This window comes from Ascaphus truei, unplaced genomic scaffold (genome assembly GCF_040206685.1).
Source record: "Ascaphus truei isolate aAscTru1 unplaced genomic scaffold, aAscTru1.hap1 HAP1_SCAFFOLD_240, whole genome shotgun sequence".
In the NCBI taxonomy this organism is placed as follows: Eukaryota; Metazoa; Chordata; class Amphibia; order Anura; family Ascaphidae; genus Ascaphus; species Ascaphus truei.
In genome coordinates, this window is record NW_027455323.1 from 335,221 (window position 1) to 355,357 (window position 20,137).

The 20,137-nt window shown below is 41.4% G+C and overlaps 39 non-coding genes and 4 pseudogenes across 39 annotated transcripts; all 43 read left to right on the forward strand.

The window, feature by feature from the left end:
- Positions 1–173: 173 nt before the first annotated feature.
- On the forward strand, positions 174–292 carry LOC142478862 (5S ribosomal RNA). The gene has a single exon (XR_012793594.1). It is a non-coding gene; the product is annotated as a 5S ribosomal RNA (ribosomal RNA).
- Positions 293–578: 286 nt separating this feature from the next.
- Positions 579–697, forward strand: LOC142479438 (5S ribosomal RNA). Its single transcript, XR_012794130.1, has one exon. It is a non-coding gene; the product is annotated as a 5S ribosomal RNA (ribosomal RNA).
- A 676-nt stretch (positions 698–1,373) lies between these two features.
- Positions 1,374–1,492, forward strand: LOC142478863 (5S ribosomal RNA). The gene has a single exon (XR_012793595.1). It is a non-coding gene; the product is annotated as a 5S ribosomal RNA (ribosomal RNA).
- A 286-nt stretch (positions 1,493–1,778) lies between these two features.
- On the forward strand, positions 1,779–1,897 carry LOC142479716 (5S ribosomal RNA). Its single transcript, XR_012794398.1, has one exon. It is a non-coding gene; the product is annotated as a 5S ribosomal RNA (ribosomal RNA).
- A 286-nt stretch (positions 1,898–2,183) lies between these two features.
- On the forward strand, positions 2,184–2,302 carry LOC142478864 (5S ribosomal RNA). The gene has a single exon (XR_012793596.1). It is a non-coding gene; the product is annotated as a 5S ribosomal RNA (ribosomal RNA).
- A 286-nt stretch (positions 2,303–2,588) lies between these two features.
- LOC142479439 (5S ribosomal RNA) lies at positions 2,589–2,707 on the forward strand. Its single transcript, XR_012794131.1, has one exon. It is a non-coding gene; the product is annotated as a 5S ribosomal RNA (ribosomal RNA).
- Positions 2,708–3,383: 676 nt separating this feature from the next.
- Positions 3,384–3,502, forward strand: LOC142479176 (5S ribosomal RNA). Its single transcript, XR_012793906.1, has one exon. It is a non-coding gene; the product is annotated as a 5S ribosomal RNA (ribosomal RNA).
- A 286-nt stretch (positions 3,503–3,788) lies between these two features.
- LOC142479717 (5S ribosomal RNA) lies at positions 3,789–3,907 on the forward strand. Its single transcript, XR_012794399.1, has one exon. It is a non-coding gene; the product is annotated as a 5S ribosomal RNA (ribosomal RNA).
- A 286-nt stretch (positions 3,908–4,193) lies between these two features.
- Positions 4,194–4,312, forward strand: LOC142478865 (5S ribosomal RNA). The gene has a single exon (XR_012793597.1). It is a non-coding gene; the product is annotated as a 5S ribosomal RNA (ribosomal RNA).
- A 286-nt stretch (positions 4,313–4,598) lies between these two features.
- LOC142479440 (5S ribosomal RNA) lies at positions 4,599–4,717 on the forward strand. The gene has a single exon (XR_012794132.1). It is a non-coding gene; the product is annotated as a 5S ribosomal RNA (ribosomal RNA).
- Positions 4,718–5,393: 676 nt separating this feature from the next.
- Positions 5,394–5,512, forward strand: LOC142478866 (5S ribosomal RNA). Its single transcript, XR_012793598.1, has one exon. It is a non-coding gene; the product is annotated as a 5S ribosomal RNA (ribosomal RNA).
- Positions 5,513–5,798: 286 nt separating this feature from the next.
- Positions 5,799–5,917, forward strand: LOC142479442 (5S ribosomal RNA). The gene has a single exon (XR_012794134.1). It is a non-coding gene; the product is annotated as a 5S ribosomal RNA (ribosomal RNA).
- Positions 5,918–6,203: 286 nt separating this feature from the next.
- Positions 6,204–6,322, forward strand: LOC142479443 (5S ribosomal RNA). The gene has a single exon (XR_012794135.1). It is a non-coding gene; the product is annotated as a 5S ribosomal RNA (ribosomal RNA).
- A 676-nt stretch (positions 6,323–6,998) lies between these two features.
- LOC142478867 (5S ribosomal RNA) lies at positions 6,999–7,117 on the forward strand. The gene has a single exon (XR_012793599.1). It is a non-coding gene; the product is annotated as a 5S ribosomal RNA (ribosomal RNA).
- Positions 7,118–7,403: 286 nt separating this feature from the next.
- Positions 7,404–7,522, forward strand: LOC142478868 (5S ribosomal RNA). The gene has a single exon (XR_012793600.1). It is a non-coding gene; the product is annotated as a 5S ribosomal RNA (ribosomal RNA).
- Positions 7,523–7,808: 286 nt separating this feature from the next.
- On the forward strand, positions 7,809–7,927 carry LOC142479444 (5S ribosomal RNA). Its single transcript, XR_012794136.1, has one exon. It is a non-coding gene; the product is annotated as a 5S ribosomal RNA (ribosomal RNA).
- Positions 7,928–8,603: 676 nt separating this feature from the next.
- On the forward strand, positions 8,604–8,722 carry LOC142478869 (5S ribosomal RNA). Its single transcript, XR_012793601.1, has one exon. It is a non-coding gene; the product is annotated as a 5S ribosomal RNA (ribosomal RNA).
- Positions 8,723–9,008: 286 nt separating this feature from the next.
- LOC142479718 (5S ribosomal RNA) lies at positions 9,009–9,127 on the forward strand. Its single transcript, XR_012794400.1, has one exon. It is a non-coding gene; the product is annotated as a 5S ribosomal RNA (ribosomal RNA).
- A 286-nt stretch (positions 9,128–9,413) lies between these two features.
- Positions 9,414–9,532, forward strand: LOC142479720 (5S ribosomal RNA). The gene has a single exon (XR_012794402.1). It is a non-coding gene; the product is annotated as a 5S ribosomal RNA (ribosomal RNA).
- A 286-nt stretch (positions 9,533–9,818) lies between these two features.
- LOC142479177 (5S ribosomal RNA) lies at positions 9,819–9,937 on the forward strand. Its single transcript, XR_012793907.1, has one exon. It is a non-coding gene; the product is annotated as a 5S ribosomal RNA (ribosomal RNA).
- A 286-nt stretch (positions 9,938–10,223) lies between these two features.
- On the forward strand, positions 10,224–10,342 carry LOC142479721 (5S ribosomal RNA). The gene has a single exon (XR_012794403.1). It is a non-coding gene; the product is annotated as a 5S ribosomal RNA (ribosomal RNA).
- A 286-nt stretch (positions 10,343–10,628) lies between these two features.
- On the forward strand, positions 10,629–10,747 carry LOC142478870 (5S ribosomal RNA). Its single transcript, XR_012793602.1, has one exon. It is a non-coding gene; the product is annotated as a 5S ribosomal RNA (ribosomal RNA).
- A 286-nt stretch (positions 10,748–11,033) lies between these two features.
- LOC142479445 (5S ribosomal RNA) lies at positions 11,034–11,152 on the forward strand. The gene has a single exon (XR_012794137.1). It is a non-coding gene; the product is annotated as a 5S ribosomal RNA (ribosomal RNA).
- A 676-nt stretch (positions 11,153–11,828) lies between these two features.
- On the forward strand, positions 11,829–11,947 carry LOC142478872 (5S ribosomal RNA). Its single transcript, XR_012793604.1, has one exon. It is a non-coding gene; the product is annotated as a 5S ribosomal RNA (ribosomal RNA).
- A 286-nt stretch (positions 11,948–12,233) lies between these two features.
- On the forward strand, positions 12,234–12,352 carry LOC142479446 (5S ribosomal RNA). Its single transcript, XR_012794138.1, has one exon. It is a non-coding gene; the product is annotated as a 5S ribosomal RNA (ribosomal RNA).
- A 676-nt stretch (positions 12,353–13,028) lies between these two features.
- On the forward strand, positions 13,029–13,147 carry LOC142478873 (5S ribosomal RNA). The gene has a single exon (XR_012793605.1). It is a non-coding gene; the product is annotated as a 5S ribosomal RNA (ribosomal RNA).
- A 286-nt stretch (positions 13,148–13,433) lies between these two features.
- On the forward strand, positions 13,434–13,552 carry LOC142479259 (5S ribosomal RNA; annotated as a pseudogene).
- Positions 13,553–13,838: 286 nt separating this feature from the next.
- Positions 13,839–13,957, forward strand: LOC142479722 (5S ribosomal RNA). The gene has a single exon (XR_012794404.1). It is a non-coding gene; the product is annotated as a 5S ribosomal RNA (ribosomal RNA).
- Positions 13,958–14,243: 286 nt separating this feature from the next.
- Positions 14,244–14,362, forward strand: LOC142478874 (5S ribosomal RNA). Its single transcript, XR_012793606.1, has one exon. It is a non-coding gene; the product is annotated as a 5S ribosomal RNA (ribosomal RNA).
- Positions 14,363–14,648: 286 nt separating this feature from the next.
- Positions 14,649–14,767, forward strand: LOC142479218 (5S ribosomal RNA). The gene has a single exon (XR_012793949.1). It is a non-coding gene; the product is annotated as a 5S ribosomal RNA (ribosomal RNA).
- A 286-nt stretch (positions 14,768–15,053) lies between these two features.
- Positions 15,054–15,172, forward strand: LOC142479178 (5S ribosomal RNA). Its single transcript, XR_012793909.1, has one exon. It is a non-coding gene; the product is annotated as a 5S ribosomal RNA (ribosomal RNA).
- Positions 15,173–15,458: 286 nt separating this feature from the next.
- Positions 15,459–15,577, forward strand: LOC142478875 (5S ribosomal RNA). The gene has a single exon (XR_012793607.1). It is a non-coding gene; the product is annotated as a 5S ribosomal RNA (ribosomal RNA).
- Positions 15,578–15,863: 286 nt separating this feature from the next.
- LOC142479260 (5S ribosomal RNA) lies at positions 15,864–15,982 on the forward strand (annotated as a pseudogene).
- Positions 15,983–16,268: 286 nt separating this feature from the next.
- LOC142478876 (5S ribosomal RNA) lies at positions 16,269–16,387 on the forward strand. The gene has a single exon (XR_012793608.1). It is a non-coding gene; the product is annotated as a 5S ribosomal RNA (ribosomal RNA).
- A 286-nt stretch (positions 16,388–16,673) lies between these two features.
- On the forward strand, positions 16,674–16,792 carry LOC142479261 (5S ribosomal RNA; annotated as a pseudogene).
- A 286-nt stretch (positions 16,793–17,078) lies between these two features.
- LOC142479723 (5S ribosomal RNA) lies at positions 17,079–17,197 on the forward strand. Its single transcript, XR_012794405.1, has one exon. It is a non-coding gene; the product is annotated as a 5S ribosomal RNA (ribosomal RNA).
- A 286-nt stretch (positions 17,198–17,483) lies between these two features.
- LOC142478878 (5S ribosomal RNA) lies at positions 17,484–17,602 on the forward strand. The gene has a single exon (XR_012793609.1). It is a non-coding gene; the product is annotated as a 5S ribosomal RNA (ribosomal RNA).
- A 286-nt stretch (positions 17,603–17,888) lies between these two features.
- On the forward strand, positions 17,889–18,007 carry LOC142479219 (5S ribosomal RNA). The gene has a single exon (XR_012793950.1). It is a non-coding gene; the product is annotated as a 5S ribosomal RNA (ribosomal RNA).
- A 286-nt stretch (positions 18,008–18,293) lies between these two features.
- LOC142479179 (5S ribosomal RNA) lies at positions 18,294–18,412 on the forward strand. Its single transcript, XR_012793910.1, has one exon. It is a non-coding gene; the product is annotated as a 5S ribosomal RNA (ribosomal RNA).
- Positions 18,413–18,698: 286 nt separating this feature from the next.
- LOC142478879 (5S ribosomal RNA) lies at positions 18,699–18,817 on the forward strand. Its single transcript, XR_012793610.1, has one exon. It is a non-coding gene; the product is annotated as a 5S ribosomal RNA (ribosomal RNA).
- A 286-nt stretch (positions 18,818–19,103) lies between these two features.
- Positions 19,104–19,222, forward strand: LOC142479262 (5S ribosomal RNA; annotated as a pseudogene).
- A 286-nt stretch (positions 19,223–19,508) lies between these two features.
- LOC142479724 (5S ribosomal RNA) lies at positions 19,509–19,627 on the forward strand. Its single transcript, XR_012794406.1, has one exon. It is a non-coding gene; the product is annotated as a 5S ribosomal RNA (ribosomal RNA).
- A 286-nt stretch (positions 19,628–19,913) lies between these two features.
- LOC142478880 (5S ribosomal RNA) lies at positions 19,914–20,032 on the forward strand. Its single transcript, XR_012793611.1, has one exon. It is a non-coding gene; the product is annotated as a 5S ribosomal RNA (ribosomal RNA).
- The last annotated feature ends 105 nt before the right edge of the window (positions 20,033–20,137 follow it).

Consider the following 20,137-nt stretch of genomic DNA (forward strand, 5'->3'; position numbering starts at 1 on the left):
TCCTCTGAAAGTTCAACACAATGCAACCTTCCAAAATAGAATTCTGACATCAAGAATTCCGTCTATAGTACATTTGAGTGCACCTGTCATTTTCTCAGTCTCTGTGTATGCATGGAGCAAGATATAGGCTCATGGATTTAAGAATGAGAGGATATCATGAGACAGCAATCTCCACCTACGGCCATACTACCTTGACAGCGCCCGATCCCGTCAGATCTCGGAAGCTAAGCAGGGTGAGGCTTGATTAGTACTGGGTTGGGAGACTGCCTGGGAATACCAGGTGCTGTAGGGGTTTTTATTTTTCGCTTCCCTAATGAAAATATACATGGCATTCCTCGCAGCAAATGAAAATGTTTCATTTCTTGCTACTTTTTTCCCGCAGTGGCAAAGAAATATATCGTTTTTTCCTCTGAAAGTTCAACACAATGCAACCTTCCAAAATAGAATTCTGACATCAAGAATTCCGTCTATAGTACATTTGAGTGCACCTGTCATTTTCTCAGTCTCTGTGTATGCATGGAGCAAGATATAGGCTCATGGATTTAAGAATGAGAGGATATCATGAGACAGCAATCTCCACCTACGGCCATACTACCTTGAAAGCGCCCGATCCCGTCAGATCTCGGAAGCTAAGCAGGGTGAGGCTTGATTAGTACTGGGTTGGGAGACTGCCTGGGAATACCAGGTGCTGTAGGGGTTTTTATTTTTCGCTTCCCTAATGAAAATATACATGGCATTCCTCGCAGCAAATGAAAATGTTTAATTTCTTGCTACTTTTTTCCCGGAGTGGCAAAGAAATATATTGTTTTTTCCTCTGAAAGTTCAACACAATGCAACCTTCCAAAATAGAATTCTGACATCAAGAATTCCGTCTATAGTATATTTGAGTGCACCTGTCATTTTCTCAGTCTCTGATTTAATTTCTCCATTTAAGGTAATTCTTCAAGAATGTATTTTTTTAACGGTCACAATAATACACTTATGCCTCCCATGTCATTTAGAAATATATCATACAGGCCTCAGAACACTCAGCATGTTATATGGTGAGCTTGTGGCTCACAGAGTTGGGGTGTGCAGTGTTCAAGCTGATACTTGGAAGAGATAGTGAGTTCAAATCCAAACAGGAGGAGGTTGAATATAGGCACCTCTGAAATTTTTTACTACTTTTTTCCCGCAGTGGCAAAGAAATCTATCGTTTTTTCCTCTGAAAGTTCAACACAATGCAACCTTCCAAAATATAATTCTGACATCAAGAATTCCGTCTATAGTACATTTGAGTGCACCTGTCATTTTCTCAGTCTCTGTGTATGCATGGAGCAAGATATAGGCTCATGGATTTAAGAATGAGAGGATATCATGAGACAGCAATCTCCACCTACGGCCATACTACCTTGACAGCGCCCGATCCCGTCAGATCTCGGAAGCTAAGCAGGGTGAGGCTTGATTAGTACTGGGTTGGGAGACTGCCTGGGAATACCAGGTGCTGTAGGGGTTTTTATTTTTCGCTTCCCTAATGAAAATATACATGGCATTCCTCGCAGCAAATGAAAATGTTTCATTTCTTGCTACTTTTTTCCCGCAGTGGCAAAGAAATATATCGTTTTTTCCTCTGAAAGTTCAACACAATGCAACCTTCCAAAATAGAATTCTGACATCAAGAATTCCGTCTATAGTACATTTGAGTGCACCTGTCATTTTCTCAGTCTCTGTGTATGCATGGAGCAAGATATAGGCTCATGGATTTAAGAATGAGAGGATATCATGAGACAGCAATCTCCACCTACGGCCATACTACCTTGACAGCGCCCGATCCCGTCAGATCTCGGAAGCTAAGCAGGGTGAGGCTTGATTAGTACTGGGTTGGGAGACTGCCTGGGAATACCAGGTGCTGTGGGTGTTTTTATTTTTCGCTTCCCTAATGAAAATATACATGGCATTCCTTGCAGCAAATGAAAATGTTTCATTTTTTACTACTTTTTTCCCGCAGTGGCAAAGAAATCTATCGTTTTTTCCTCTGAAAGTTCAACACAATGCAACCTTCCAAAATAGAATTCTGACATCAAGAATTCCGTCTATAGTACATTTGAGTGCACCTGTCATTTTCTCAGTCTCTGTGTATGCATGGAGCAAGATATAGGCTCATGGATTTAAGAATGAGAGGATATCATGAGACAGCAATCTCCACCTACGGCCATACTACCTTGACAGCGCCCGATCCCGTCAGATCTCGGAAGCTAAGCAGGGTGAGGCTTGATTAGTACTGGGTTGGGAGACTGCCTGGGAATACCAGGTGCTGTAGGGGTTTTTATTTTTCGCTTCCCTAATGAAAATATACATGGCATTCCTCGCAGCAAATGAAAATGTTTCATTTCTTGCTACTTTTTTCCCGCAGTGGCAAAGAAATATATCGTTTTTTCCTCTGAAAGTTCAACACAATGCAACCTTCCAAAATAGAATTCTGACATCAAGAATTCCGTCTATAGTACATTTGAGTGCACCTGTCATTTTCTCAGTCTCTGTGTATGCATGGAGCAAGATATAGGCTCATGGATTTAAGAATGAGAGGATATCATGAGACAGCAATCTCCACCTACGGCCATACTACCTTGAAAGCGCCCGATCCCGTCAGATCTCGGAAGCTAAGCAGGGTGAGGCTTGATTAGTACTGGGTTGGGAGACTGCCTGGGAATACCAGGTGCTGTAGGGGTTTTTATTTTTCGCTTCCCTAATGAAAATATACATGGCATTCCTCGCAGCAAATGAAAATGTTTAATTTCTTGCTACTTTTTTCCCGGAGTGGCAAAGAAATATATTGTTTTTTCCTCTGAAAGTTCAACACAATGCAACCTTCCAAAATAGAATTCTGACATCAAGAATTCCGTCTATAGTATATTTGAGTGCACCTGTCATTTTCTCAGTCTCTGATTTAATTTCTCCATTTAAGGTAATTCTTCAAGAATGTATTTTTTTAACGGTCACAATAATACACTTATGCCTCCCATGTCATTTAGAAATATATCATACAGGCCTCAGAACACTCAGCATGTTATATGGTGAGCTTGTGGCTCACAGAGTTGGGGTGTGCAGTGTTCAAGCTGATACTTGGAAGAGATAGTGAGTTCAAATCCAAACAGGAGGAGGTTGAATATAGGCACCTCTGAAATTTTTTACTACTTTTTTCCCGCAGTGGCAAAGAAATCTATCGTTTTTTCCTCTGAAAGTTCAACACAATGCAACCTTCCAAAATAGAATTCTGACATCAAGAATTCCGTCTATAGTACATTTGAGTGCACCTGTCATTTTCTCAGTCTCTGTGTATGCATGGAGCAAGATATAGGCTCATGGATTTAAGAATGAGAGGATATCATGAGACAGCAATCTCCACCTACGGCCATACTACCTTGACAGCGCCCGATCCCGTCAGATCTCGGAAGCTAAGCAGGGTGAGGCTTGATTAGTACTGGGTTGGGAGACTGCCTGGGAATACCAGGTGCTGTGAGTGCTTTTATTTTTTGCTTCACTAATGAAAATATACATGGCATTCCTTGCAGCAAATGAAAATGTTTCATTTTTTACTACTTTTTTCCCGCAGTGGCAAAGAAATATATCGTTTTTTCCTCTGAAAGTTCAACACAATGCAACCTTCCAAAATAGAATTCTGACATCAAGAATTCCGTCTATAGTACATTTGAGTGCACCTGTCATTTTCTCAGTCTCTGTGTATGCATGGAGCAAGATATAGGCTCATGGATTTAAGAATGAGAGGATATCATGAGACAGCAATCTCCACCTACGGCCATACTACCTTGACAGCGCCCGATCCCGTCAGATCTCGGAAGCTAAGCAGGGTGAGGCTTGATTAGTACTGGGTTGGGAGACTGCCTGGGAATACCAGGTGCTGTGGGTGTTTTTATTTTTCGCTTCCCTAATGAAAATATACATGGCATTCCTTGCAGCAAATGAAAATGTTTCATTTTTTACTACTTTTTTCCCGCAGTGGCAAAGAAATCTATCGTTTTTTCCTCTGAAAGTTCAACACAATGCAACCTTCCAAAATAGAATTCTGACATCAAGAATTCCGTCTATAGTACATTTGAGTGCACCTGTCATTTTCTCAGTCTCTGTGTATGCATGGAGCAAGATATAGGCTCATGGATTTAAGAATGAGAGGATATCATGAGACAGCAATCTCCACCTACGGCCATACTACCTTGACAGCGCCCGATCCCGTCAGATCTCGGAAGCTAAGCAGGGTGAGGCTTGATTAGTACTGGGTTGGGAGACTGCCTGGGAATACCAGGTGCTGTAGGGGTTTTTATTTTTCGCTTCCCTAATGAAAATATACATGGCATTCCTCGCAGCAAATGAAAATGTTTCATTTCTTGCTACTTTTTTCCCGCAGTGGCAAAGAAATATATCGTTTTTTCCTCTGAAAGTTCAACACAATGCAACCTTCCAAAATAGAATTCTGACATCAAGAATTCCGTCTATAGTACATTTGAGTGCACCTGTCATTTTCTCAGTCTCTGTGTATGCATGGAGCAAGATATAGGCTCATGGATTTAAGAATGAGAGGATATCATGAGACAGCAATCTCCACCTACGGCCATACTACCTTGAAAGCGCCCGATCCCGTCAGATCTCGGAAGCTAAGCAGGGTGAGGCTTGATTAGTACTGGGTTGGGAGACTGCCTGGGAATACCAGGTGCTGTAGGGGTTTTTATTTTTCGCTTCCCTAATGAAAATATACATGGCATTCCTCGCAGCAAATGAAAATGTTTCATTTCTTGCTACTTTTTTCCCGGAGTGGCAAAGAAATATATTGTTTTTTCCTCTGAAAGTTCAACACAATGCAACCTTCCAAAATAGAATTCTGACATCAAGAATTCCGTCTATAGTATATTTGAGTGCACCTGTCATTTTCTCAGTCTCTGATTTAATTTCTCCATTTAAGGTAATTCTTCAAGAATGTATTTTTTTAACGGTCACAATAATACACTTATGCCTCCCATGTCATTTAGAAATATATCATACAGGCCTCAGAACACTCAGCATGTTATATGGTGAGCTTGTGGCTCACAGAGTTGGGGTGTGCAGTGTTCAAGCTGATACTTGGAAGAGATAGTGAGTTCAAATCCAAACAGGAGGAGGTTGAATATAGGCACCTCTGAAATTTTTTACTACTTTTTTCCCGCAGTGGCAAAGAAATCTATCGTTTTTTCCTCTGAAAGTTCAACACAATGCAACCTTCCAAAATAGAATTCTGACATCAAGAATTCCGTCTATAGTACATTTGAGTGCACCTGTCATTTTCTCAGTCTCTGTGTATGCATGGAGCAAGATATAGGCTCATGGATTTAAGAATGAGAGGATATCATGAGACAGCAATCTCCACCTACGGCCATACTACCTTGACAGCGCCCGATCCCGTCAGATCTCGGAAGCTAAGCAGGGTGAGGCTTGATTAGTACTGGGTTGGGAGACTGCCTGGGAATACCAGGTGCTGTAGGGGTTTTTATTTTTCGCTTCCCTAATGAAAATATACATGGCATTCCTCGCAGCAAATGAAAATGTTTCATTTCTTGCTACTTTTTTCCCGCAGTGGCAAAGAAATATATCGTTTTTTCCTCTGAAAGTTCAACACAATGCAACCTTCCAAAATAGAATTCTGACATCAAGAATTCCGTCTATAGTACATTTGAGTGCACCTGTCATTTTCTCAGTCTCTGTGTATGCATGGAGCAAGATATAGGCTCATGGATTTAAGAATGAGAGGATATCATGAGACAGCAATCTCCACCTACGGCCATACTACCTTGAAAGCGCCCGATCCCGTCAGATCTCGGAAGCTAAGCAGGGTGAGGCTTGATTAGTACTGGGTTGGGAGACTGCCTGGGAATACCAGGTGCTGTAGGGGTTTTTATTTTTCGCTTCCCTAATGAAAATATACATGGCATTCCTCGCAGCAAATGAAAATGTTTCATTTCTTGCTACTTTTTTCCCGGAGTGGCAAAGAAATATATTGTTTTTTCCTCTGAAAGTTCAACACAATGCAACCTTCCAAAATAGAATTCTGACATCAAGAATTCCGTCTATAGTATATTTGAGTGCACCTGTCATTTTCTCAGTCTCTGTGTATGCATGGAGCAAGATATAGGCTCATGGATTTAAGAATGAGAGGATATCATGAGACAGCAATCTCCACCTACGGCCATACTACCTTGAAAGCGCCCGATCCCGTCAGATCTCGGAAGCTAAGCAGGGTGAGGCTTGATTAGTACTGGGTTGGGAGACTGCCTGGGAATACCAGGTGCTGTAGGGGTTTTTATTTTTCGCTTCCCTAATGAAAATATACATGGCATTCCTCGCAGCAAATGAAAATGTTTCATTTCTTGCTACTTTTTTCCCGGAGTGGCAAAGAAATATATTGTTTTTTCCTCTGAAAGTTCAACACAATGCAACCTTCCAAAATAGAATTCTGACATCAAGAATTCCGTCTATAGTATATTTGAGTGCACCTGTCATTTTCTCAGTCTCTGATTTAATTTCTCCATTTAAGGTAATTCTTCAAGAATGTATTTTTTTAACGGTCACAATAATACACTTATGCCTCCCATGTCATTTAGAAATATATCATACAGGCCTCAGAACACTCAGCATGTTATATGGTGAGCTTGTGGCTCACAGAGTTGGGGTGTGCAGTGTTCAAGCTGATACTTGGAAGAGATAGTGAGTTCAAATCCAAACAGGAGGAGGTTGAATATAGGCACCTCTGAAATTTTTTACTACTTTTTTCCCGCAGTGGCAAAGAAATCTATCGTTTTTTCCTCTGAAAGTTCAACACAATGCAACCTTCCAAAATAGAATTCTGACATCAAGAATTCCGTCTATAGTACATTTGAGTGCACCTGTCATTTTCTCAGTCTCTGTGTATGCATGGAGCAAGATATAGGCTCATGGATTTAAGAATGAGAGGATATCATGAGACAGCAATCTCCACCTACGGCCATACTACCTTGACAGCGCCCGATCCCGTCAGATCTCGGAAGCTAAGCAGGGTGAGGCTTGATTAGTACTGGGTTGGGAGACTGCCTGGGAATACCAGGTGCTGTAGGGGTTTTTATTTTTCGCTTCCCTAATGAAAATATACATGGCATTCCTCGCAGCAAATGAAAATGTTTCATTTCTTGCTACTTTTTTCCCGCAGTGGCAAAGAAATATATCGTTTTTTCCTCTGAAAGTTCAACACAATGCAACCTTCCAAAATAGAATTCTGACATCAAGAATTCCGTCTATAGTACATTTGAGTGCACCTGTCATTTTCTCAGTCTCTGTGTATGCATGGAGCAAGATATAGGCTCATGGATTTAAGAATGAGAGGATATCATGAGACAGCAATCTCCACCTACGGCCATACTACCTTGACAGCGCCCGATCCCGTCAGATCTCGGAAGCTAAGCAGGGTGAGGCTTGATTAGTACTGGGTTGGGAGACTGCCTGGGAATACCAGGTGCTGTAGGGGTTTTTATTTTTCGCTTCCCTAATGAAAATATACATGGCATTCCTCGCAGCAAATGAAAATGTTTCATTTCTTGCTACTTTTTTCCCGCAGTGGCAAAGAAATATATCGTTTTTTCCTCTGAAAGTTCAACACAATGCAACCTTCCAAAATAGAATTCTGACATCAAGAATTCCGTCTATAGTACATTTGAGTGCACCTGTCATTTTCTCAGTCTCTGTGTATGCATGGAGCAAGATATAGGCTCATGGATTTAAGAATGAGAGGATATCATGAGACAGCAATCTCCACCTACGGCCATACTACCTTGAAAGCGCCCGATCCCGTCAGATCTCGGAAGCTAAGCAGGGTGAGGCTTGATTAGTACTGGGTTGGGAGACTGCCTGGGAATACCAGGTGCTGTAGGGGTTTTTATTTTTCGCTTCCCTAATGAAAATATACATGGCATTCCTCGCAGCAAATGAAAATGTTTAATTTCTTGCTACTTTTTTCCCGGAGTGGCAAAGAAATATATTGTTTTTTCCTCTGAAAGTTCAACACAATGCAACCTTCCAAAATAGAATTCTGACATCAAGAATTCCGTCTATAGTATATTTGAGTGCACCTGTCATTTTCTCAGTCTCTGATTTAATTTCTCCATTTAAGGTAATTCTTCAAGAATGTATTTTTTTAACGGTCACAATAATACACTTATGCCTCCCATGTCATTTAGAAATATATCATACAGGCCTCAGAACACTCAGCATGTTATATGGTGAGCTTGTGGCTCACAGAGTTGGGGTGTGCAGTGTTCAAGCTGATACTTGGAAGAGATAGTGAGTTCAAATCCAAACAGGAGGAGGTTGAATATAGGCACCTCTGAAATTTTTTACTACTTTTTTCCCGCAGTGGCAAAGAAATCTATCGTTTTTTCCTCTGAAAGTTCAACACAATGCAACCTTCCAAAATAGAATTCTGACATCAAGAATTCCGTCTATAGTACATTTGAGTGCACCTGTCATTTTCTCAGTCTCTGTGTATGCATGGAGCAAGATATAGGCTCATGGATTTAAGAATGAGAGGATATCATGAGACAGCAATCTCCACCTACGGCCATACTACCTTGACAGCGCCCGATCCCGTCAGATCTCGGAAGCTAAGCAGGGTGAGGCTTGATTAGTACTGGGTTGGGAGACTGCCTGGGAATACCAGGTGCTGTAGGGGTTTTTATTTTTCGCTTCCCTAATGAAAATATACATGGCATTCCTCGCAGCAAATGAAAATGTTTCATTTCTTGCTACTTTTTTCCCGCAGTGGCAAAGAAATATATCGTTTTTTCCTCTGAAAGTTCAACACAATGCAACCTTCCAAAATAGAATTCTGACATCAAGAATTCCGTCTATAGTACATTTGAGTGCACCTGTCATTTTCTCAGTCTCTGTGTATGCATGGAGCAAGATATAGGCTCATGGATTTAAGAATGAGAGGATATCATGAGACAGCAATCTCCACCTACGGCCATACTACCTTGACAGCGCCCGATCCCGTCAGATCTCGGAAGCTAAGCAGGGTGAGGCTTGATTAGTACTGGGTTGGGAGACTGCCTGGGAATACCAGGTGCTGTGGGTGTTTTTATTTTTCGCTTCCCTAATGAAAATATACATGGCATTCCTTGCAGCAAATGAAAATGTTTCATTTTTTACTACTTTTTTCCCGCAGTGGCAAAGAAATCTATCGTTTTTTCCTCTGAAAGTTCAACACAATGCAACCTTCCAAAATAGAATTCTGACATCAAGAATTCCGTCTATAGTACATTTGAGTGCACCTGTCATTTTCTCAGTCTCTGTGTATGCATGGAGCAAGATATAGGCTCATGGATTTAAGAATGAGAGGATATCATGAGACAGCAATCTCCACCTACGGCCATACTACCTTGACAGCGCCCGATCCCGTCAGATCTCGGAAGCTAAGCAGGGTGAGGCTTGATTAGTACTGGGTTGGGAGACTGCCTGGGAATACCAGGTGCTGTGGGTGTTTTTATTTTTCGCTTCCCTAATGAAAATATACATGGCATTCCTTGCAGCAAATGAAAATGTTTCATTTTTTACTACTTTTTTCCCGCAGTGGCAAAGAAATCTATCGTTTTTTCCTCTGAAAGTTCAACACAATGCAACCTTCCAAAATAGAATTCTGACATCAAGAATTCCGTCTATAGTACATTTGAGTGCACCTGTCATTTTCTCAGTCTCTGTGTATGCATGGAGCAAGATATAGGCTCATGGATTTAAGAATGAGAGGATATCATGAGACAGCAATCTCCACCTACGGCCATACTACCTTGACAGCGCCCGATCCCGTCAGATCTCGGAAGCTAAGCAGGGTGAGGCTTGATTAGTACTGGGTTGGGAGACTGCCTGGGAATACCAGGTGCTGTGAGTGCTTTTATTTTTTGCTTCACTAATGAAAATATACATGGCATTCCTTGCAGCAAATGAAAATGTTTCATTTTTTACTACTTTTTTCCCGCAGTGGCAAAGAAATATATCGTTTTTTCCTCTGAAAGTTCAACACAATGCAACCTTCCAAAATAGAATTCTGACATCAAGAATTCCGTCTATAGTACATTTGAGTGCACCTGTCATTTTCTCAGTCTCTGTGTATGCATGGAGCAAGATATAGGCTCATGGATTTAAGAATGAGAGGATATCATGAGACAGCAATCTCCACCTACGGCCATACTACCTTGACAGCGCCCGATCCCGTCAGATCTCGGAAGCTAAGCAGGGTGAGGCTTGATTAGTACTGGGTTGGGAGACTGCCTGGGAATACCAGGTGCTGTGGGTGTTTTTATTTTTCGCTTCCCTAATGAAAATATACATGGCATTCCTTGCAGCAAATGAAAATGTTTCATTTTTTACTACTTTTTTCCCGCAGTGGCAAAGAAATCTATCGTTTTTTCCTCTGAAAGTTCAACACAATGCAACCTTCCAAAATAGAATTCTGACATCAAGAATTCCGTCTATAGTACATTTGAGTGCACCTGTCATTTTCTCAGTCTCTGTGTATGCATGGAGCAAGATATAGGCTCATGGATTTAAGAATGAGAGGATATCATGAGACAGCAATCTCCACCTACGGCCATACTACCTTGACAGCGCCCGATCCCGTCAGATCTCGGAAGCTAAGCAGGGTGAGGCTTGATTAGTACTGGGTTGGGAGACTGCCTGGGAATACCAGGTGCTGTAGGGGTTTTTATTTTTCGCTTCCCTAATGAAAATATACATGGCATTCCTCGCAGCAAATGAAAATGTTTCATTTCTTGCTACTTTTTTCCCGCAGTGGCAAAGAAATATATCGTTTTTTCCTCTGAAAGTTCAACACAATGCAACCTTCCAAAATAGAATTCTGACATCAAGAATTCCGTCTATAGTACATTTGAGTGCACCTGTCATTTTCTCAGTCTCTGTGTATGCATGGAGCAAGATATAGGCTCATGGATTTAAGAATGAGAGGATATCATGAGACAGCAATCTCCACCTACGGCCATACTACCTTGAAAGCGCCCGATCCCGTCAGATCTCGGAAGCTAAGCAGGGTGAGGCTTGATTAGTACTGGGTTGGGAGACTGCCTGGGAATACCAGGTGCTGTAGGGGTTTTTATTTTTCGCTTCCCTAATGAAAATATACATGGCATTCCTCGCAGCAAATGAAAATGTTTAATTTCTTGCTACTTTTTTCCCGGAGTGGCAAAGAAATATATTGTTTTTTCCTCTGAAAGTTCAACACAATGCAACCTTCCAAAATAGAATTCTGACATCAAGAATTCCGTCTATAGTATATTTGAGTGCACCTGTCATTTTCTCAGTCTCTGATTTAATTTCTCCATTTAAGGTAATTCTTCAAGAATGTATTTTTTTAACGGTCACAATAATACACTTATGCCTCCCATGTCATTTAGAAATATATCATACAGGCCTCAGAACACTCAGCATGTTATATGGTGAGCTTGTGGCTCACAGAGTTGGGGTGTGCAGTGTTCAAGCTGATACTTGGAAGAGATAGTGAGTTCAAATCCAAACAGGAGGAGGTTGAATATAGGCACCTCTGAAATTTTTTACTACTTTTTTCCCGCAGTGGCAAAGAAATCTATCGTTTTTTCCTCTGAAAGTTCAACACAATGCAACCTTCCAAAATAGAATTCTGACATCAAGAATTCCGTCTATAGTACATTTGAGTGCACCTGTCATTTTCTCAGTCTCTGTGTATGCATGGAGCAAGATATAGGCTCATGGATTTAAGAATGAGAGGATATCATGAGACAGCAATCTCCACCTACGGCCATACTACCTTGACAGCGCCCGATCCCGTCAGATCTCGGAAGCTAAGCAGGGTGAGGCTTGATTAGTACTGGGTTGGGAGACTGCCTGGGAATACCAGGTGCTGTAGGGGTTTTTATTTTTCGCTTCCCTAATGAAAATATACATGGCATTCCTCGCAGCAAATGAAAATGTTTCATTTCTTGCTACTTTTTTCCCGCAGTGGCAAAGAAATATATCGTTTTTTCCTCTGAAAGTTCAACACAATGCAACCTTCCAAAATAGAATTCTGACATCAAGAATTCCGTCTATAGTACATTTGAGTGCACCTGTCATTTTCTCAGTCTCTGTGTATGCATGGAGCAAGATATAGGCTCATGGATTTAAGAATGAGAGGATATCATGAGACAGCAATCTCCACCTACGGCCATACTACCTTGAAAGCGCCCGATCCCGTCAGATCTCGGAAGCTAAGCAGGGTGAGGCTTGATTAGTACTGGGTTGGGAGACTGCCTGGGAATACCAGGTGCTGTAGGGGTTTTTATTTTTCGCTTCCCTAATGAAAATATACATGGCATTCCTCGCAGCAAATGAAAATGTTTCATTTCTTGCTACTTTTTTCCCGGAGTGGCAAAGAAATATATTGTTTTTTCCTCTGAAAGTTCAACACAATGCAACCTTCCAAAATAGAATTCTGACATCAAGAATTCCGTCTATAGTATATTTGAGTGCACCTGTCATTTTCTCAGTCTCTGATTTAATTTCTCCATTTAAGGTAATTCTTCAAGAATGTATTTTTTTAACGGTCACAATAATACACTTATGCCTCCCATGTCATTTAGAAATATATCATACAGGCCTCAGAACACTCAGCATGTTATATGGTGAGCTTGTGGCTCACAGAGTTGGGGTGTGCAGTGTTCAAGCTGATACTTGGAAGAGATAGTGAGTTCAAATCCAAACAGGAGGAGGTTGAATATAGGCACCTCTGAAATTTTTTACTACTTTTTTCCCGCAGTGGCAAAGAAATCTATCGTTTTTTCCTCTGAAAGTTCAACACAATGCAACCTTCCAAAATAGAATTCTGACATCAAGAATTCCGTCTATAGTACATTTGAGTGCACCTGTCATTTTCTCAGTCTCTGTGTATGCATGGAGCAAGATATAGGCTCATGGATTTAAGAATGAGAGGATATCATGAGACAGCAATCTCCACCTACGGCCATACTACCTTGACAGCGCCCGATCCCGTCAGATCTCGGAAGCTAAGCAGGGTGAGGCTTGATTAGTACTGGGTTGGGAGACTGCCTGGGAATACCAGGTGCTGTAGGGGTTTTTATTTTTCGCTTCCCTAATGAAAATATACATGGCATTCCTCGCAGCAAATGAAAATGTTTCATTTCTTGCTACTTTTTTCCCGCAGTGGCAAAGAAATATATCGTTTTTTCCTCTGAAAGTTCAACACAATGCAACCTTCCAAAATAGAATTCTGACATCAAGAATTCCGTCTATAGTACATTTGAGTGCACCTGTCATTTTCTCAGTCTCTGTGTATGCATGGAGCAAGATATAGGCTCATGGATTTAAGAATGAGAGGATATCATGAGACAGCAATCTCCACCTACGGCCATACTACCTTGAAAGCGCCCGATCCCGTCAGATCTCGGAAGCTAAGCATTGTGAGGCTTGATTAGTACTGGGTTGGGAGACTGCCTGGGAATACCAGGTGCTGTGAGTGTTTTTATTTTTTGCTTCACTAATGAAAATATACATGGCATTCCTTGCAGCAAATGAAAATGTTTCATTTTTTACTACTTTTTTCCCACAGTGGCAAAGAAATCTATCGTTTTTTCCTCTGAAAGTTCAACACAATGCAACCTTCCAAAATAGAATTCTGACATCAAGAATTCCGTCTATAGTACATTTGAGTGCACCTGTCATTTTCTCAGTCTCTGTGTATGCATGGAGCAAGATATAGGCTCATGGATTTAAGAATGAGAGGATATCATGAGACAGCAATCTCCACCTACGGCCATACTACCTTGACAGCGCCCGATCCCGTCAGATCTCGGAAGCTAAGCAGGGTGAGGCTTGATTAGTACTGGGTTGGGAGACTGCCTGGGAATACCAGGTGCTGTGGGTGTTTTTATTTTTCGCTTCCCTAATGAAAATATACATGGCATTCCTTGCAGCAAATGAAAATGTTTCATTTTTTACTACTTTTTTCCCGCAGTGGCAAAGAAATCTATCGTTTTTTCCTCTGAAAGTTCAACACAATGCAACCTTCCAAAATAGAATTCTGACATCAAGAATTCCGTCTATAGTACATTTGAGTGCACCTGTCATTTTCTCAGTCTCTGTGTATGCATGGAGCAAGATATAGGCTCATGGATTTAAGAATGAGAGGATATCATGAGACAGCAATCTCCACCTACGGCCATACTACCTTGACAGCGCCCGATCCCGTCAGATCTCGGAAGCTAAGCAGGGTGAGGCTTGATTAGTACTGGGTTGGGAGACTGCCTGGGAATACCAGGTGCTGTAGGGGTTTTTATTTTTCGCTTCCCTAATGAAAATATACATGGCATTCCTCGCAGCAAATGAAAATGTTTCATTTCTTGCTACTTTTTTCCCGCAGTGGCAAAGAAATATATCGTTTTTTCCTCTGAAAGTTCAACACAATGCAACCTTCCAAAATAGAATTCTGACATCAAGAATTCCGTCTATAGTACATTTGAGTGCACCTGTCATTTTCTCAGTCTCTGTGTATGCATGGAGCAAGATATAGGCTCATGGATTTAAGAATGAGAGGATATCATGAGACAGCAATCTCCACCTACGGCCATACTACCTTGAAAGCGCCTGATCCCGTCAGATCTCGGAAGCTAAGCAGGGTGAGGCTTGATTAGTACTGGGTTGGGAGACTGCCTGGGAATACCAGGTGCTGTGAGTGTTTTTATTTTTTGCTTCACTAATGAAAATATACATGGCATTCCTTGCAGCAAATGAAAATGTTTCATTTTTTACTACTTTTTTCCCGCAGTGGCAAAGAAATCTATCGTTTTTTCCTCTGAAAGTTCAACACAATGCAACCTTCCAAAATAGAATTCTGACATCAAGAATTCCGTCTATAGTACATTTGAGTGCACCTGTCATTTTCTCAGTCTCTGTGTATGCATGGAGCAAGATATAGGCTCATGGATTTAAGAATGAGAGGATATCATGAGACAGCAATCTCCACCTACGGCCATACTACCTTGACAGCGCCCGATCCCGTCAGATCTCGGAAGCTAAGCAGGGTGAGGCTTGATTAGTACTGGGTTGGGAGACTGCCTGGGAATACCAGGTGCTGTGAGTGTTTTTATTTTTTGCTTCACTAATGAAAATATACATGGCATTCCTTGCAGCAAATGAAAATGTTTCATTTTTTACTACTTTTTTCCCGCAGTGGCAAAGAAATCTATCGTTTTTTCCTCTGAAAGTTCAACACAATGCAACCTTCCAAAATAGAATTCTGACATCAAGAATTCCGTCTATAGTACATTTGAGTGCACCTGTCATTTTCTCAGTCTCTGTGTATGCATGGAGCAAGATATAGGCTCATGGATTTAAGAATGAGAGGATATCATGAGACAGCAATCTCCACCTACGGCCATACTACCTTGACAGCGCCCGATCCCGTCAGATCTCGGAAGCTAAGCAGGGTGAGGCTTGATTAGTACTGGGTTGGGAGACTGCCTGGGAATACCAGGTGCTGTAGGGGTTTTTATTTTTCGCTTCCCTAATGAAAATATACATGGCATTCCTCGCAGCAAATGAAAATGTTTCATTTCTTGCTACTTTTTTCCCGCAGTGGCAAAGAAATATATCGTTTTTTCCTCTGAAAGTTCAACACAATGCAACCTTCCAAAATAGAATTCTGACATCAAGAATTCCGTCTATAGTACATTTGAGTGCACCTGTCATTTTCTCAGTCTCTGTGTATGCATGGAGCAAGATATAGGCTCATGGATTTAAGAATGAGAGGATATCATGAGACAGCAATCTCCACCTACGGCCATACTACCTTGAAAGCGCCCGATCCCGTCAGATCTCGGAAGCTAAGCATTGTGAGGCTTGATTAGTACTGGGTTGGGAGACTGCCTGGGAATACCAGGTGCTGTGAGTGTTTTTATTTTTTGCTTCACTAATGAAAATATACATGGCATTCCTTGCAGCAAATGAAAATGTTTCATTTTTTACTACTTTTTTCCCACAGTGGCAAAGAAATCTATCGTTTTTTCCTCTGAAAGTTCAACACAATGCAACCTTCCAAAATAGAATTCTGACATCAAGAATTCCGTCTATAGTACATTTGAGTGCACCTGTCATTTTCTCAGTCTCTGTGTATGCATGGAGCAAGATATAGGCTCATGGATTTAAGAATGAGAGGATATCATGAGACAGCAATCTCCACCTACGGCCATACTACCTTGACAGCGCCCGATCCCGTCAGATCTCGGAAGCTAAGCAGGGTGAGGCTTGATTAGTACTGGGTTGGGAGACTGCCTGGGAATACCAGGTGCTGTAGGGGTTTTTATTTTTCGCTTCCCTAATGAAAATATACATGGCATTCCTCGCAGCAAATGAAAATGTTTCATTTCTTGCTACTTTTTTCCCGCAGTGGCAAAGAAATATATCGTTTTTTCCTCTGAAAGTTCAACACAATGCAACCTTCCAAAATAGAATTCTGACATCAAGAATTCCGTCTATAGTACATTTGAGTGCACCTGTCATTTTCTCAGTCTCTGTGTATGCATGGAGCAAGATATAGGCTCATGGATTTAAGAATGAGAGGATATCATGAGACAGCAATCTCCACCTACGGCCATACTACCTTGAAAGCGCCCGATCCCGTCAGATCTCGGAAGCTAAGCATTGTGAGGCTTGATTAGTACTGGGTTGGGAGACTGCCTGGGAATACCAGGTGCTGTGAGTGTTTTTATTTTTTGCTTCACTAATGAAAATATACATGGCATTCCTTGCAGCAAATGAAAATGTTTCATTTTTTACTACTTTTTTCCCACAGTGGCAAAGAAATCTATCGTTTTTTCCTCTGAAAGTTCAACACAATGCAACCTTCCAAAATAGAATTCTGACATCAAGAATTCCGTCTATAGTACATTTGAGTGCACCTGTCATTTTCTCAGTCTCTGTGTATGCATGGAGCAAGATATAGGCTCATGGATTTAAGAATGAGAGGATATCATGAGACAGCAATCTCCACCTACGGCCATACTACCTTGACAGCGCCCGATCCCGTCAGATCTCGGAAGCTAAGCAGGGTGAGGCTTGATTAGTACTGGGTTGGGAGACTGCCTGGGAATACCAGGTGCTGTGGGTGTTTTTATTTTTCGCTTCCCTAATGAAAATATACATGGCATTCCTTGCAGCAAATGAAAATGTTTCATTTTTTACTACTTTTTTCCCGCAGTGGCAAAGAAATCTATCGTTTTTTCCTCTGAAAGTTCAACACAATGCAACCTTCCAAAATAGAATTCTGACATCAAGAATTCCGTCTATAGTACATTTGAGTGCACCTGTCATTTTCTCAGTCTCTGTGTATGCATGGAGCAAGATATAGGCTCATGGATTTAAGAATGAGAGGATATCATGAGACAGCAATCTCCACCTACGGCCATACTACCTTGACAGCGCCCGATCCCGTCAGATCTCGGAAGCTAAGCAGGGTGAGGCTTGATTAGTACTGGGTTGGGAGACTGCCTGGGAATACCAGGTGCTGTAGGGGTTTTTATTTTTCGCTTCCCTAATGAAAATATACATGGCATTCCTCGCAGCAAATGAAAATGTTTCATTTCTTGCTACTTTTTTCCCGCAGTGGCAAAGAAATATATCGTTTTTTCCTCTGAAAGTTCAACACAATGCAACCTTCCAAAATAGAATTCTGACATCAAGAATTCCGTCTATAGTACATTTGAGTGCACCTGTCATTTTCTCAGTCTCTGTGTATGCATGGAGCAAGATATAGGCTCATGGATTTAAGAATGAGAGGATATCATGAGACAGCAATCTCCACCTACGGCCATACTACCTTGAAAGCGCCTGATCCCGTCAGATCTCGGAAGCTAAGCAGGGTGAGGCTTGATTAGTACTGGGTTGGGAGACTGCCTGGGAATACCAGGTGCTGTGAGTGTTTTTATTTTTTGCTTCACTAATGAAAATATACATGGCATTCCTTGCAGCAAATGAAAATGTTTCATTTTTTACTACTTTTTTCCCGCAGTGGCAAAGAAATCTATCGTTTTTTCCTCTGAAAGTTCAACACAATGCAACCTTCCAAAATAGAATTCTGACATCAAGAATTCCGTCTATAGTACATTTGAGTGCACCTGTCATTTTCTCAGTCTCTGTGTATGCATGGAGCAAGATATAGGCTCATGGATTTAAGAATGAGAGGATATCATGAGACAGCAATCTCCACCTACGGCCATACTACCTTGACAGCGCCCGATCCCGTCAGATCTCGGAAGCTAAGCAGGGTGAGGCTTGATTAGTACTGGGTTGGGAGACTGCCTGGGAATACCAGGTGCTGTGAGTGTTTTTATTTTTTGCTTCACTAATGAAAATATACATGGCATTCCTTGCAGCAAATGAAAATGTTTCATTTTTTACTACTTTTTTCCCGCAGTGGCAAAGAAATCTATCGTTTTTTCCTCTGAAAGTTCAACACAATGCAACCTTCCAAAATAGAATTCTGACATCAAGAATTCCGTCTATAGTACATTTGAGTGCACCTGTCATTTTCTCAGTCTCTGTGTATGCATGGAGCAAGATATAGGCTCATGGATTTAAGAATGAGAGGATATCATGAGACAGCAATCTCCACCTACGGCCATACTACCTTGACAGCGCCCGATCCCGTCAGATCTCGGAAGCTAAGCAGGGTGAGGCTTGATTAGTACTGGGTTGGGAGACTGCCTGGGAATACCAGGTGCTGTAGGGGTTTTTATTTTTCGCTTCCCTAATGAAAATATACATGGCATTCCTCGCAGCAAATGAAAATGTTTCATTTCTTGCTACTTTTTTCCCGCAGTGGCAAAGAAATATATCGTTTTTTCCTCTGAAAGTTCAACACAATGCAACCTTCCAAAATAGAATTCTGACATCAAGAATTCCGTCTATAGTACATTTGAGTGCACCTGTCATTTTCTCAGTCTCTGTGTATGCATGGAGCAAGATATAGGCTCATGGATTTAAGAATGAGAGGATATCATGAGACAGCAATCTCCACCTACGGCCATACTACCTTGAAAGCGCCCGATCCCGTCAGATCTCGGAAGCTAAGCATTGTGAGGCTTGATTAGTACTGGGTTGGGAGACTGCCTGGGAATACCAGGTGCTGTGAGTGTTTTTATTTTTTGCTTCACTAATGAAAATATACATGGCATTCCTTGCAGCAAATGAAAATGTTTCATTTTTTACTACTTTTTTCCCACAGTGGCAAAGAAATCTATCGTTTTTTCCTCTGAAAGTTCAACACAATGCAACCTTCCAAAATAGAATTCTGACATCAAGAATTCCGTCTATAGTACATTTGAGTGCACCTGTCATTTTCTCAGTCTCTGTGTATGCATGGAGCAAGATATAGGCTCATGGATTTAAGAATGAGAGGATATCATGAGACAGCAATCTCCACCTACGGCCATACTACCTTGACAGCGCCCGATCCCGTCAGATCTCGGAAGCTAAGCAGGGTGAGGCTTGATTAGTACTGGGTTGGGAGACTGCCTGGGAATACCAGGTGCTGTGGGTGTTTTTATTTTTCGCTTCCCTAATGAAAATATACATGGCATTCCTTGCAGCAAATGAAAATGTTTCATTTTTTACTACTTTTTTCCCGCAGTGGCAAAGAAATCTATCGTTTTTTCCTCTGAAAGTTCAACACAATGCAACCTTCCAAAATAGAATTCTGACATCAAGAATTCCGTCTATAGTACATTTGAGTGCACCTGTCATTTTCTCAGTCTCTGTGTATGCATGGAGCAAGATATAGGCTCATGGATTTAAGAATGAGAGGATATCATGAGACAGCAATCTCCACCTACGGCCATACTACCTTGACAGCGCCCGATCCCGTCAGATCTCGGAAGCTAAGCAGGGTGAGGCTTGATTAGTACTGGGTTGGGAGACTGCCTGGGAATACCAGGTGCTGTAGGGGTTTTTATTTTTCGCTTCCCTAATGAAAATATACATGGCATTCCTCGCAGCAAATGAAAATGTTTCATTTCTTGCTACTTTTTTCCCGCAGTGGCAAAGAAATATA